Source organism: Bicyclus anynana, chromosome 3 (genome assembly GCF_947172395.1).
Source record: "Bicyclus anynana chromosome 3, ilBicAnyn1.1, whole genome shotgun sequence".
Taxonomy (NCBI): Eukaryota; Metazoa; Arthropoda; class Insecta; order Lepidoptera; family Nymphalidae; genus Bicyclus; species Bicyclus anynana.
The window spans coordinates 8,472,644-8,489,544 of record NC_069085.1 but is presented as its reverse complement, the minus strand read 5'-3'; the positions used below and the strand labels follow the sequence as shown (position 1 = coordinate 8,489,544).

Sequence of the window (16,901 nt, the reverse complement as noted above, 5' to 3'; positions counted from 1 at the left end):
GGCATGAACCTCCAACTTTTCAGTTATGTGCATTTTAAGAATTTAAATATAACGTATCTCAAACTTTGAAGGAAAAACATCGTGGGAAAACTGCATTCCTGATAATTTTCTTAATTCTCTACGTGTGTAAAGTCTGACAATCCGCATTGGGCCAGCGTGGTGGAGGACAGCGCCTAACCTCTCTCATTTTGAGAGGAGACTCGTGCTCAACAGTGAGCCGAATATGGGTTGTTAATGATGAAATAATGGTACTAATATTAGACGTAAAGTTTGGGAGTTATTATTCTGGGATAATCTCTGGATTTACTGAACTGATTTTGAAAATTCTTTAACCAATACAAAGCCACGTTATTTGTGAATCTCATAGAATATTTCTTATCCCGTATTCCCACAGGAACGGGAACTACGAGGGTGGAATCGCGGGTCGTTTGCTAGATAATTTGTAAAAAACGCATGCATACCACGCCTCATCACCATCTGAGTGCCTAGTGGGAGTTTTCAATAATTTAATACTGTTACTATTGCGTTATCGTAAACGCGAATTTGTTTGGAATTGAAACAGTTGTGCAGCAGAGCCACGAGTTGGCGCTGTTTGAATTCCTTAGAAATTCGCGTTTACGTTAACGCGATAATAACAATATGAAAATATTGAAAACTCCCACTAGGCACGCTGCAACGTTATTTGATAATCTCACTGTATCTATATTTATTTTCGTTCAACCGATAAAACGGAATATAAAGACCATTTTATTTGCTCATCCCTGTGCAGTATTTATTTTTTTACTATAAAACCTTATTGTGAAAATATAAATTAAAACCTCAAAATTTGCTTTGGTTTATTGCTAGAGTTAAATGTAGTGCAAAAAAATGCTTATTACGAGTATTTATTATTCAAGGCAATAAGTTTAATTAATTTCGAATCGTTCGCAATATAAAAGCATAGCAAAAGTAAGTATTTAGGTTATTAAGTGTTTTATTGATTGATTAATCATTATCACTACCTAATTTACCTACCTACTTAGTTTATCCCAAAGTTCCCAATGAATATTTAGAAAAAAAATTGTTTTTTTATATATAATTAATATTCTTCTTTTTTCTCCAAAGAAATGATCGAAATCTTGCTCTAGTAGCTACGATAGAAGGACAGGGATAAGGTCTAGCTAGGACTTCTCGGTTTTCAATTCAGCTCTTTTATTCTCAATAGAGTAAGTAAGAAATGATAGAGCATGGATCAAATTAATAAAAAAACTGAGGCAGACCGACGTGACGAAACTATAAGCATCGTATTTGACTAAGGAACTCAATAAGATCCTCATTAATGTTATTACTCGTGTTATTGAGCCGTTTTGTTGGTGTGCTGGCATTTAGTGGACGTGTAAGTATGAACATTGTACCCTTACGCAGTCGATGTTCACTTAGTAACAAAGAATTTAATTACAGACATTAACCATACAACCATTGCTTGCTCGCTAACTTTTGTCATTGACTTAAAAGAAGGGGAGTATTCTGATAATGTTCTAGTAAGTAGTTTGTATCTGCAAGTAGTTTATGGCTAAGTGGGTCGTGGAATGTGGGTGAGTACTAGTTACGACCTCTATCTCCCACCATACCGGACTTAAGCCAATTTATATATTACTAGCGGACGCCCGCGACTTCGTCCGCGTAAATTTCGATGTCAACTTTACTACTACCCCTACCCTGTCCTACCCCTACCCTACCACTACCCTAACCCTACCCTACCCCAAACCTACCCCTACCTTACCTACACCCTACCCCCATCCTACCCCTACCCTCCCCGTACCCTATCCCTTTCCTACCCCTATCCCACCCGTACCCCTATCTCACGCCTATCCTACCCTTACCCTACCACTTCCCTATCCTACCCGTACCTCTACCCTACCACTACCCTACCTCTACCCCTACCCTACCACTACCCTAAACCCGGCCCTAAACCTACCCTACCCCTACGCTTCCCTACCCGTACCCTACCCTACCCTGTAACTTCTCTATCTTACTCCTACCCCTAGCAAAATCAGTCCAGTCCTTCGAGAGTGGTGGTATGACCAAGAGAAATAGAGACTTCTATGCTAATAATATAAAGAGGTAAAGTTTGTGTGGTTGTAGGAGGTAATCTCTGGATCTAGTGGACCGATTTGGAAAATTGTTTTACCAATAGAAAGCTACGTTATTTGCGAGTGTCATAGGCTATGTTTGATCCCCATATTCACACGGGAACGGGAACTACGTAAATGAAAGCGCCGGGCGTCATATAGCGGAATTTCTGCGTCTTTTAGAAATTTTGTATTATCTCCGAAACTATTAAAGTAATTAACATACTGTAAAGGGCAAATCTTATCTCCATAATATCCTTGTGATTATTAAATAATTTATTTTAATAAGGATTAAAGTTTAGTTGTATAAATAATGACGTAAACCTAAGTATATAAAATTAATAATTTTTAAAACACAAAAGGTACTATATCTGCTAATATATAGAAGATAGATATATGGTGTCGCGGACTTTTTTGTAGAACTTTTAAAGATACATAAAGTCTCCATACATTAATTTCAATTTTACACAATAGTTAAGGCAGCGCATGCGAATAAGTCTGTTTAAGAGGATTTTCAGTCCGACCTGTATGACAAAAACTGTGATAACTCGGCTAATATATATGATACCAATATAAAATATAGCCTATAGCACTCCCCGATAATGTAGCATTCTACTGGTGAAAGAATTTTTAAAATCGGACCATTAGTTCCGAATATTACCCCATTTAAAAAATGTGACAAACTTACAAACTTACAAACTTTACCTCTTTATAATATTAGTATAGACAAATGTTTTAAATGACCCGAATCAGAAGTCGAATCCAATTCATAAGGCTGCAGGGTAACTATATATTCGCTCTAATACATTTATAGAAGTAGAGTAGGTATTTCAAAAGTGCTTGTAAACAAAATTAGTTTTAGTTTACAAGCATCTTTGAAACGTCAAGTTTGATCTTTGCAAAAACTCGACCGATTCTTAAGGCAGGTTCTGCTGAGAAGAACCGGCAAGAAGTTCAACAGTTGCTATTTTATTTGTGTATGTGCGTGTGTATTGCTTGATCCTTAACTTCGTAACTGCTGAACGAATTTGGTTAAAATTTGAAACACAGGAATTACAAACTTTAACGAGAACGGAGTAACGGGCGTCCGCTAGTTTTAGATACAATTAAAAGTTCCAGTACTATAGGGTCATGTATATCATCATCATCATCATTATCAACTAATATTCGGCTCACTGCTGAACACGAGTTTCCTCTCAGAATAAGGGGTTAGGCTAATAGTCCACCACATTAGCCCAATGCGGATTGGCAAACTTCGCACACGAAGATAATTCTGAGGTATGCAGGTTGATACTTATTAAAGACGTGATATTTAATTTTTTAGAATACACATAACTGAAAAGTTGGAGGTGTACGCCCCGGTCCGTATTCAAACTAACGCCTTCCGGAATCGGAGGCAGAGGTTATATCCACCGGGCTATCACCGACTCATTATCATGTATATAGGTATATAATATTTAAAGCTGTTTCTGTAACACCTTTAATTCTTAATAAGGTTTTAATTTCAACAGTACCGCTTTGTTGAATAATAAAACTTAAACGCTACGCAAAGGTTTCAGGAATTATTAATATCACATTGGGACCATTTCATTCGTGTGTGCTAAAACGTGGTTGAATATTCAACGAGCAAGACCTTCAGAATGTACGCGTCAATTTTTACGATGGCCGGCATGGTTTTGTAACAATATTGTTCTTTTAGTTTATTGCAGACTGTAATTTTACCCGCAACACTTGTAATTATTTGTGTAATGGTTTCGACATCAACATATTCACGCTGTTAATTTTATATGTTGCTTTATGTTCGGTAGTAAACAGATATTTGGAAATAATCCATATGTTGTATATAAAAAATATAAATTACTCATTAATGCAACGATTATACATTGCTAATACCGCGTAATATGTTTAAAGAATATTTGCAATATTGCCTTTATTCTGTCCAATTAGACGGAATCTGTGTTGGGAATTAATACGACACAATTCCAGTGAATGAAGATCGAATGGTTGAGTCCGGCTCCTTTACAGTATTGAGAATATAGGATTTTATTTTGTGTAAATACTTAGTCATAATGGTGATTTATGATGTTTTAATGAAGTCACCAAATAAATAGGACTTTAGGTTGAAATTTCAATTTGACGAATCAAATTAACAACATTAAAAAATATTAATTTCAATTAATTCTACTAGATGATTTCCACTCTTTGCCACATTCATGCATCCTGCAAGAAATGCGTGAATAAATTGACAATACTTTTACCTTTTAAAAGTAAAAAAATGCGTTAGCTGCGGCAGTCAGCGATTATGTTTAGAGTCCCTCTCAAAAAGCTCCATGGTCTGTCAAAATGCCGTCCGTGGCGTCGTTAGGCCGCTTTCCATTGCTGATTTGTTTTTATGAGAGAAATTCAGCCGTGAAACTTAGCTTACGTAATATCGGCGAGATAAACAAAGCGGACCAGTTACCTTTATATTTACGACCTTAAAACTACAAACAAAAACTTTGCATTTTTCTTTACTTTTACTTTTCTTTGGGCTTTTTAATAACAAAGTAAGTTGTATAAATAACTTTTTCACTGTAATATTTATAACCATAATACAATTAGTTGTTGTTACGACGGGGAAATATTTTATGGAAGGGTGAAATGAAAAACTTTGAAACATTATACTGTATTCAAGTTATAAATTCAAGGCTGTTATTGTATTACGGTCGCTACAGCAATTTCAATTTGCATATTATTAGAAATTCTGTAATTTTAATATCACATAATTGCAGTCGAAAAATATTTTGTACCAGACTGTACCGACCTAAATGTATGTATAAATAATATCGACTTCAGAATTAGGTTGTGGGTGGACCTCAGAAAAATATTACCCGATAACAATGTAATGTAACATCGTTACATTGATAGAGACGATTTATTGAGTTTGTACTGGCAACACTCCATTTGCGTCTAAGTGAAATGCGGCGTACCAAATTTTATGAAATTTTAAATTATAAGAGTTTATATTAATATTATACTTTTTATTTGTTTCGACGCGGCTTTCTTTGTATCTGATAATATAGCCTTTTACATGTAAATAATATAATACTATCCATAGGTGGCCCAACTCAATTGGGTTTATGAATGTTCAACAATTTAAAAAAAAAATGTGTTGTAATTTATTGATAATGAGTTTAGTATGGTTCATTTTACAAGCACCTAGAAAAAAGAGTAGGTCACAGCCTACTTATTACTTCACTAATGACCTAGACCTTAGTCTACGGGCGGAAAACCTCGGGTATTTTTTAGATATAAAAAATATTTATTCTTCGTTTTACTCAAATAACATTAGAATATTAAACAGCGACCGTCGATTTCGTGAACAGAAGTGTAAAGATTAAAAGCCATCTACCTAATCTTCTACCTAATTATCTTATTTAGGTAGTTAATAGGAAGACATTGTTAAACTTTTTAAAATTAACTAAAAGAACGACCTTTATAATTTTGTTAGATTATAATCGTTAAATACAGACCCATGGATTTATTTTTAGTTTTTTCTTTCGAATGAATTGTACCGTCATAATTTACACACATCTTCCCAGTAGCCGCTCCAAATACAAAATTCAAAAACGAATACATTCTCGAGTCAGTACGACACGAAGCGCATCAGTAATTTTCAATATTATTCAAGAAGAATGGCATTTAAAAACATATTTAATATTTTAAAAACTAAAGAAACAAGATGGAGTATGTTTTATTGGTAATTATTGAATAATATATTAATTTACGTTATTGTTGTTAGTGTTAAATTTTGAAATACAAATTATGAAAAAAGGTCGTATAAGCGGATGTCAAGGAGACGCGTGACGTTTTTTTTGGATTCACCGGCTTTACCACGCTTCTTGTGAAGACTCATTCTGCAACATCTTTATTCTATTTATATTTTAGTGGGTCAACATAGAATCTCTGAAATCATGATTTTATTAATTAGAAGATGCATGATATTGTGATTAATGAATGGATGTTCCAATTAATACGCACAGAAAATTTTGATCATTAATTTTAGATGCAGAAGTTACAAATAGTTTATAACAAGGGAACTGCGTCCCTAGACTCTCGCAGACTAATCCAAGGGCAAAAGTCTACATTATAATCCAAAATTAACATAATAACTAAATTCCAGGCACGATCATATAATTTAGAACAACGCTTAAGTTTTTAATTATAAAAAAGTTATAAAAAGTAGCACAAGGTAAATAATGTTGCCATCTCGCTGTTGCTGACATAATTATAATATTACCATATATCTAGTACATTGTGTCTTCTAACGACGGGCCAATTATGTACCGAAATTCGAATCAGCTTTCGGTTTGATAGATAGTAACGCTGATGATATTAGGAGATATGAGTACTCGTACTGTAAGCTAGGGAATTATCTATCATTTGGTCACCGACAGTTGACTAGTTCACTTGCTTAATCACACTAATATTATAAAGGCGATAATTTGTGTGTGTGTGTGTAACTAAGTAGGTTGGTTATTGAAATAGAGATAGATTGTACCTTGAATTAACACTTAGGCTAATATTTATTAAAAAAAAATGGTTTCCGCTGGATTTGTGAAAAAAAAATTTCACGCGAACCCATATTCGGCTCACTGTTGAGCATGAATCTCCTCTCAGAATGAGGAATAGGCCTTGGTTCACCACGCTAACCAAATGCGGATTGGCAGATTTCACACACGTAGATGATTAAGAAAACATTCAGGTATGCAGGATATATATTTTACGATTTTTTACCTTCATCGTTTGAGACACGTGGTATTTAATTTCTCATGTGCAAATGCATATAACTGTTATGTTGGAGGAACATGCTCCGGACCGGATTTGAACCTACGCCCTCCGAGTCGAAGGCAGAGGTTGTATCCACTGGGCTAACACGTCTCTCTGCGTCTTCTAGTATTATATATATTTTATGTATTTCTATCAACTTCTATTAGGTAATGATGTGCAGGCTTTGGTCAGTTAAGCTCAGGCTCGTTGTTCTAATGGACATTGCAAGGGAAAGCTTAATTCCTTTGTTAACCGCAGACAAATCCTCCCGTTATCCCTAAAGAAATTCCTAAACCGTTTATACAAGTTTGTCCCCTAAGAGTACCTACTTTGTCTACTACCCACATAATAAGTATGTAATGGATAATAAATAAAAATTCGTATAAAAGCATGAAAACAACTTGACAATATTTTTTGAATTATTACAAACAGTGTCCCATAAAACATTTTACTCTTTTTGCCATCGATACAAATCGTTAGATGGCCCCCTCCATATTAAAGAACGCACAATGTTGTGTCATTAGGTACTCAAAGACGTGCACGCACATCTTTACTTAGTATGTACAGTATGCAACAAGCGCATGCTGTGACTTGAAAAATATTTTACTGTTTTTTTCTTGTTTAATCCCTTAATTCTGACTTCGTGATCATTTTGGAAGTGTAAAATCACAAGCCGCAATACCTATAATGACGAAGTTGTTACTTTTCATTCGTAAGTATTTGCGAAATCAATGACAATTCCGCGACGCTTCGGGGCCCATCTAACGATGTACGATCGATGCTTTTTGCCTAATTTAAGTTACTGATACATTTAATGACTGGTTTTATTTATCGTCTTTATATTGCAAATCCTTTATCCATATACATACCTAAGTACAATGTACGAACACACTCGGTTCTTGTTCTGTTAAATTATTGAAGTGTTAAAGGTTTTGTATAAACTTTCACTTAAGTAGAGTAAGACTTTGCCCACATTACGATAAATTTCTTAGGAAATCTGCACGTTCGCAGCAGTAGCTCTGGGATTTTGCCAATCCGCAGTAGTTTCAGGATAATAGTTAAGCTCCCAAATCTGTAGGTTAGTCGACGCTTCTACGAGTACAATGCCGGCGCAAAGGGACTGAATTTAAAAATGAAATTCTTAAAAAGAAGAGCTATGATATTGTTCTAAGAAATAAACTTTAATTTTTTTAAAGATTGTGTACTTAGAATAGTAGAACATTGCTTTTTAACATGCCTTTTTAATCGACTTCAAAAAAAGGAGTAGGTTTCTCAATTCGACCGTATATATTTTTACAAAATGATCATAACCGGGAAATTTAATTTATAACTCACGTTTTGTTTGTTAACATACTAGATGTCTAGTCATGAGTTTGTTCTTGCAACGTAGGATGAAGATGAATCAGTGTTCTATTTCAGTATTATGTAAATCTCTTGCTACACTTTGAAAAAATACATGAGTGTAAAAAAAACTAACTCCTAAAGTAAGGTGGAGGTTTGAAAGAAAAAATAAACATTGGTATGTTAATTTTCTCTATCCTTATTTATTGCGATGCGATACAATATATTTCTCCTATAACATAACCCCGTACGAAATTGTTTTCTATCAAGAACTTATTGCTTTGATCCTTACGGACATAGTAAATTTATCTACATTACCGCCGTATCTTTATATCAATAAAATTTACTTTCTTCCTTACAATCATGTTTGGTTTATGACTATTCGTATATTTATGGCCTCAAAGTAATTGGTGATTTTACGTAACTACCTATTTATGTTTCCGCTTAGAAATTATCGATGTTTCAATAACATTTTGCCTTCTTGTAGTTTTCTTTGCGCCAGAAAATGTATGACTGTACCAGCTGTTACTTTCTTACTAGCTTTTGCACTTACATACACACCCACAGTTACAGCTTAATGGCGGTGCACACACTTACTCTTAATGTCCCGATGCCGGGGAACTTATGAAGTTAAATTATAAATATCATTGAGTAACATCACCTCCGATATTCAGCGCACTTAATTAACTTTATATTTATAACTAGCTGACGCCCGCGACTTCGTCCACGCGAAATTCAATGTTTTACAAATCCTGCGGAAACCATGGACTGTTTTGGGATAAAAACTAACCTGTATGTAGCTCCAAAAGCTTCTCTATTTAACAGTGAAATTCCATTTAAAATCGGAGTAAAAGACAGACAAAATTTACAAAATATCTTGTATGTGTTGTGGTATCGTATAAACTATAACCGTTTGATAAAACGTAGTTGTTTTGAAAACACAGACAGATACTTCAATTTTATCTATATGTATCTAATAATATCCAGCGATGGCCAGACATGCCTCATTTCATTCATCATTTAAACCTGCTAACTTCCAAAGCCTCCACAACTGTCCAAACTCTGTACTTCGCTTCCCTAAGGTAGCAGAATTGGCTGACATACTATCATCATCATCATCATCGTTATCAAAACGTATTCGGCTCACTGCTGAGCTCGAGTCTCCTCTCAGAACGAGAGGGGTCAGGCCAATAGTCGACCACGCTGGCCCAATGCGGATTGGCAGACTTCACACGCGCAGAGAATTACTCGTAAAAATATTCTCTGGAATGCAGGTTTCCTCACAATGTACTATCAGCCTTCATAAATTCTGTGTATCGGAATTTCCCATTGTATAAGATAATCTATACTGTTATATGCAATTTTAAAAGTTATAATTTTAGTTACCATATGCAACTTTATTTAAGTTAGATGTGAACAAGTTCCAAGAAATTTCTCCTTATGTAGATTCTTCGTAATGCTTCCACCGCTGTCGAGGACATAACGAATTCAACTCTTCTTAATTCTTCCGCAATTCTGCGCGAGTTTCAAAGTAGGTGTATTAGATTGCAGGTGTACTTGAAACGGTTAAACGGGAAAAGTGTACTTGAATATAGAGTACTTATTTGCCTATTATATTAATCAAGCAGAAGATCAAGTTCGAAGAGCCGATGGATGGATGAATGGGTCCCAAAGTGTTGGAATGGCGACCCCGCACTAGTAAGCGCAGTTGGCCGACCCCCCATCAGGTGGACTGACGACATCAAGCGAGTCGCAGGGATTCGCTGGATGCAGATGGCTCAGTATCGTGATGTTTGGAAGTCCCTACAAAAGGCCTATGTCCTGCAGTGGAAGTCCATCGGCTGATATGATGATCATGATTAATGAAGATACCTAAACTATTTATTACTAACCGACGCACCGTGGTTTCAGTCGCTTAGTTCCCGTTCCCATGATGATATGGGGATAAAATATAGCCTATGCCACTCATATATAACATAGCTTTCTAGTGGTAAAAAAATTTTCAAAATCGATTTAGTGGATCCATAGATAACCCTCTACAATACCACAAATTTTAGGTACCTCTTTATAATATTAGTAGATAAGTAGGTGTCTATAGATCTCAACTGTGCAGAAATTAAGTAGCTGTAGAGGCACCTGAACTGGGTCCTAACTGAAAATCAGTGCTGCATACTTTTTTTTTGTATAGGAAGTATGTGGTAAAACGCTAAGTTGGGGCCATTTTCAGGTTACGCCACACATTGCAGGGCGTTCTTCTTTTATTGTTCTAGGTATGAACTGTATATTTAGAATTTAATATTATAATATGTGGCACTACCTAAAAATATAGATACATCTTTCTTTCTTTCTATAGTTACTTAAAATACCAAAATTTGATTTAGAAGTCTAGAAGTGGATTCTCAAGTTTTGGATGGTAAAGCGTCTCTTCTTACGAGATTTGATCACAAGAGCTCCAGAGGCCTATCGAAAATGACTCGGCTCACACTAGCTACCGAACTCTGGGGAAATAATACCCGATACTGTTACACTATTGGCACGAAAATTCTTGTATGTGATTCAGATAAACAAGAACTTGAACATGTCTCTTAAACTAATATTTTAAATGCAAAAGTTACTCTCCGTCTGTTACATTTTCAGATATTACTTAATGCTGAATTTCTGTACAGAAATTGGACATTGAAAATGAATTGGCATTTTTTGTTGTGAAAATAAAACTTGTAGGAAATGAAATAGGGGGATAAATGTTTGCTTGAAAGCTTTCATTACTATCAACTAAAGTTAATTACTCCATGTACCAATTTTGGAATTCAAAAGGAGATGATCCAAAAATTGTATGGAGCCCAGGATCAGTCATTGTACCTTGGCGAAAATAAAAGAAAATATATTTTTAACTATTTTTGATTATACGAATCTACGAATTTACTTTAATTCTTACGAAATAATATTCATTCTATTTCAAGAAATGCAACACTAAGATGGGTAATAATGGCGGATTTATGAAGTTTTTAATGCAGTAGTTGATTTGACGTTTGCTGTCAATTGTCATGTCATAGTTGCTTTATGGGCGCCATCTTGATTTAACTCAAGAACTTGGCTTTCATTTTTATTTATTTCTTTTTATTTAGTTAGATTTATTCACTCATTTAGATTTTAACAAAATCCTTGTATTTTTCAAATTTTAATGATATTGGGTACAAGAGTGGACCTGAAATGGACCATCTCATACATGGTCAATTAAATAATATTATGAGTTTTAAGAATTGAAAAAAATTCAGGTGCTTACTTGAAATATTTACAGAGTTTTTATAGAAGTTGAATTTAATAAAAACACTCTAAAAATATTAGTAGTAGCACAGGTAAAATTTGAAAATATTTTTGCTCAAATATGCATACGTGAGTTTCGTGCTCGCCCCTATTTATCATGTGGCATGAAAATTATGTACCTATATTATGAGAATGTGAGGTATCAGGTAGACGACAAGCAAAACGGAATGTTTATGACTCCATATTTTCCATGCAAATGCAAATGTTGACATCCTATATTAGATAGTTATTTAGCATTTTATATATAACTATATAACTAGTTCCCGTGATAGTACGGGTATAAAATATGGCCTATGCCACTCATAAATAACATAGCTTTCTAGTGGTAAACGAAATTTTAAAATCGTTTTAGTGGAACAATCTACAATATCACAAATTTTAGGTACCTATTTATAATAATAGTAGATAAGTAAGCAGCTATAGATCTCAACCGTGCAGAAAATAAGTAGCTATAGTTATTTAAAATACCAAAATTTTATTTATAAGTCTAGAAGTTCAGAAGTCTATCCACTCATAAATAACGTAGCTTTCTAATGGTAAAATAATTTTTCAAATCAGTTCTGTATATCCAGAGATTAACCTTAACAACACCACAAATTTTATCTCTTTATAATATATTTTCAAAATAATATTACATAAAATGTAGCCTAATAGTAAAGCAAGAACTTTTTTTCTGATTTTATTGTCAGACTACTGAAACCTTTGATCCAAATTCTATAATTTATATTTGCCAGACAGACAAGCTTTGTTATTTTCTGCTAGTATTAATATAATACATTTAAATACTATTGCTGTGTTGTAAGGAAAAAATCCATTACGAACATTTAATGGCTTAATATTTCGTGAGTTATGTGCAATAAAAAAATTGTTCTTGTAAATATCTCATTACGCGACCCAGCAGTGACGCTTTATATAATTAAATTCGCATTCTAACGAAATATACGACTAGGGACGTAGGTTCCCAATGTATATTACAAAACATTTACTAATGATGTTATAATATGAGAAGGAAAAAGTATCAATTTCAAATATTTGGATCTTGCTCACGAGATTACCACCATGTGGAAAGTCAATTGTTATTGTTGAGATAGTCGTTCCAGGCAATACTCTTATAGCTAAAAGCTTCGACCAACACTTAAGAAGCTTTCGCTTGATTGTTGGATTAAGGATCGGATACAGAAGGCAGTGATTCTTGAGATGGCACACATTGTGAGGAGGTTCCTTACTCTGGAGCCCTGACTATCGATTGCTTGTGTACTGAAATCTGCTGTTGTAGATATGTATGTTTTGGTTGGAGGCTTCGAGCGTGGTTAGTTACAACCCTACCTAAACCCTACCCAAGCGACTTAACGTTCCGATACGATGTAGTGTAGAAACCGAAAAGGGGTGTAGATTTTCCCCACCTTCTAACAAGTTAGCCCGCTTACATCTTAGAGTGCAACATCACTTACCATTGAGATTGTCAAGGGCTAACTTGTAAAGAATAAAAATAAATATCTTTGATGATATTATAAATGGATTAAGTTATTAATTGTAAATAAATATGTTACACAGTAATATTATTATCCAACTAGCAGACGTCCGCGTAAAACACGATGTAAACTTTCAACTACACCTATCGTACCCTTACCCTACCCCTACCTACCTCTACCCTACCCTACTCCTAGACCACCCCTTCCCTATCCCTACCTTACCTCTACCTACCCCTACCCTATCCCTACCCTACACCTACCCTAAAATTTAGGTTTAGGCGTCGTACGCAAAAAAAATAATTTTTCTGGTTGATTTTTTACACCTTGTGTCCGCAAGACCCAAATATCTTACAGAACCCTATTTTTTTTCAAAATAAAATTTAGCCTATGTTACTTGTGAATAATGTAGCTTTCGAATAGTGAAATAATTTTTAAAATCGGTCCAGTAGTTTTTGAGCCTATTTATTACAAACAAACAAACAAACATACAAACAAAGTTTTCCTCTTTATAATATTAGTATAGATTAAAACACCTGCTAGACTAAAGAAACGAATCAAAATTCTAAGCAAACAAACATGTAAATAAAATCCACAAAAGCTTTGACTGGCTATGTACACGTGAACTCTACCGCGAATATTAAAAATTCACGTCGGCACCTATCTACGTATGTATTAAACATGTAGCGAAATTCTTTGTTAGATGGCACTGGTCACGACAAATTCGCCGCAGTAAAAATTTCCGATATACGAACGACGACGATAAAATGTATGAAAATACACCAGCGACCAGCCCATAATACCCAAGGAATAAACGGTACTAATAAAAACCACACATGTGCAAGTTGGACTCGTTCACTGAGGGTTCAGTACAAATTGGTAGAATATTTGCTTAACCTCAAAGATTGATTACGTATAAGTTAAGTAAGAGCCCTGACTATCAATTGCTTGTGTACTGAAATCTGCTATTGTAGATATGTATGTTTTGGCTGGTGGGAGGCTTCGGCCGTAGCTAGTTACTAGCCTACCGGCAAAGACGTACCGCCAAGCGATTTAGCGTTCCGGAACGATGTCGTGTAGAAAAAGGGTGTGGATTTTCATCCACCTCCTAACAAGTTAGCCCGCTTCCATTCTTTATCGCATCATCACTTACCATCAGGTGTGATTGTAGTCAAGGGTTAACTTGTAAAGAATAAATAAATTAAAATATACGCTACGTTATGGTCGCGTGAAAAAAAGTGTTGAATGGTTGATCATCAGTTTCTGTGTCCACCAAGTTAGATTGATTCAAGCGTTAGCTATGTTCTGTGGTTTTACCCGAGTGTGACAATGATAATTTTATTCTAGGTATACATCGGTTACGTTCCTACAAAATCACCGCAAAAGTGATCCGAATAATATGCTGCAACACTGAGCGCACACATTTACAATTATGTCTTTAATTCCATTATATATATATATATATATATATATATATATATGTATATGTTTATAGTTTTTACACTTCCTGAACACACAACTAGACAATGTAGACGATATTTAGGTATGAATTGTTTAAATAACGTCCAATGTTGACCATAACCAACATTAATTTCCTCTTTTGATCGACATTGTAGACGATATTTAGGTATCATTTGTTTAAATAACGTTCATTGTTGACCACAACTAACATTGAGTAGTAAAATTTCCTCTTTTGAGCGCCTCATTTTTCATGCGCTAGTAACACATCTAACAGTATTTGAATCGTTGGTATGTGATGATAAAGGCAATGGTGCCTCGCAGTAACAGCGCGTCAGCAAATAAACCAGCCGGACATTTCAACAAACGTCCCTAATTTACCTTTGCTAACTTGGACCTCAAACGGTAACAGTTTCCCGGCGGAGTTTCTTTTACACGTAATGCAGATTAAGGTTCATTTAGAGTATTCATTGGGCTGTCGCTCAAAAATGGAGACAAAAGTAAGTTTAACTCGTTACTTTTATCTGTTCCTCGCTAATTTAGCGATTACAAACTTTCTAACTATAATATTATCTCAATATTAAATTTTAATTTACTAGTAAATCGCCGAGGCTTTGTACGGGTAACAGCGACTTATTATTACTATTTGGTGGTTATTTTGGGGCGGTTATGTAACGAAGTTTTATCAGATATCTATCTTATGAACCTTAAAAGTAGACTTGCTCACTTTTTAGAAAGAATTATTATTACCTCATACATTATTTTTGTATAATTTCAAGTAACTTGGAAGCTACAAAAACTCGCGATTTACAATTCTTAAATATTAGACAATTTGATGTTACATCAGAACAGATTGTTAATATACGAGTATGTGTTTACTGTAGATGATAACAAAGGTTCTAATTCTTTTAATAACAGTATGCAATATACATTACAACTATTTCTGCGTATAAGTATCTCTGCGTGATCGAATCAGAAATGAGGAGATCCGCAGAAGAGCGAGTCACCAAGCTGAAGTAGCAATGGGCGGGGTACACAGTTCGAAGATCCGATGGACTATAGGGCCCCAAGGAATGGCGACCTTGCACTAGAAAGCGCAGTGTTGCTCGACCCCTATCAGGTGGACTGACGACATCAAACGAATCGCAGGGAGTCGCTGGATACAGGCGGCTCAGGATCGTGATGTTTGGAAGTCATTACAAAAGGCCTGTGTCCTGCACGTCTACGCCTGATATGAAGATGGATACATGACAGCAAAGTTTCTAAATCTTTTGATAACAGTATACATTGAGATTCTTACGAAACTCGTATTTTTATTACGTATGTGCTTGACTTTTTTTATGTTTGATGAAACGATCAATTTTAGAGCTCTATTCCACTGTGTAGATAATTTGAGGTACAGATATTCAGTAGTTTTCCTAGCTTTCCTATTCTAAACTTGCAATGTTGAATTTGTTGGCAGTACTAACAAAGTTTGCACACACCTTGCGATTTGTGTTGATTTAAGTTCGGAAATTTAGTTGTTCTTGAAAAGCTATTAACTGTAGTAGTTAGTGAGAAACGTGAGTTCCGGTTTTTATATAGTAAATAGTGAATAAAGTGGGAGCAGGAAATGAATATTCATTACAAGAATCAGGGTAAAGAGCAAAAAGAATAGCAATTTGGATTTGTAAAGACTAGGTCATAGCCCAGTTCATGCTTTGTTAATGACCTGGATCCTAAACTGTTATAACAGTTAAAAACTCCTGTACTGTTTCATGGTAGTATTATGAAACACTTTAGCCTGCGACTTTGCTTGTAACTTTGCTCGTGTTTCAGTATAGATTTTGTGTACATTTTACTAATACTTTTTCTAGCTCCGTATTCCCTCTCCTATCAAGAAAAGAGGCTTGCTCCTGTAGTGGGCTGTCAAAAATAGGCTGTTATTGATGAATTATGACTTTTTGTAAATAATAAGCTACTTTTTGTCTGTACCCCTGACAACATGTATAAGTCACTTCCGATAAATTATAATATACTGAAAAATAACACGTTGTAATCAGTTTTTCAGTTCACAATATGACAGTAGATTATAATATCACGAGTGAGATTATAAACTAACGTATTTTACAATTTAACGGTATCATATACAAAAAGATTAACACGTTAAAGCGAAAGAAACAAATGACATTGTCACACAAGAAAACTAACTGTGCTTTATATTGCATTATGGTTAGGGTTAATTTCAGCATGTATTGTTTGTAGAATAATAAAAAAATAAATTAATTACCTGATCCAGACAACAATTTATTGAATTATATTATTTTTAGTATTTATCTGGTAGTTTTTGACATTTGTCTTGACTGTCGTATATTGTATTAGTTAATTTTAGTTAAAGTCATTATTTAAA

General features: G+C 34.7%; 1 protein-coding gene across 6 annotated transcripts in view; it reads left to right on the top strand.

Annotated features, from left to right (window-relative positions):
- LOC112046671 (neural-cadherin) overlaps nucleotides 1–16,901 on the top strand; it is a 448,660-nt gene that overhangs the window by 330,792 nt on the left and 100,967 nt on the right. The window lies entirely within an intron of this gene.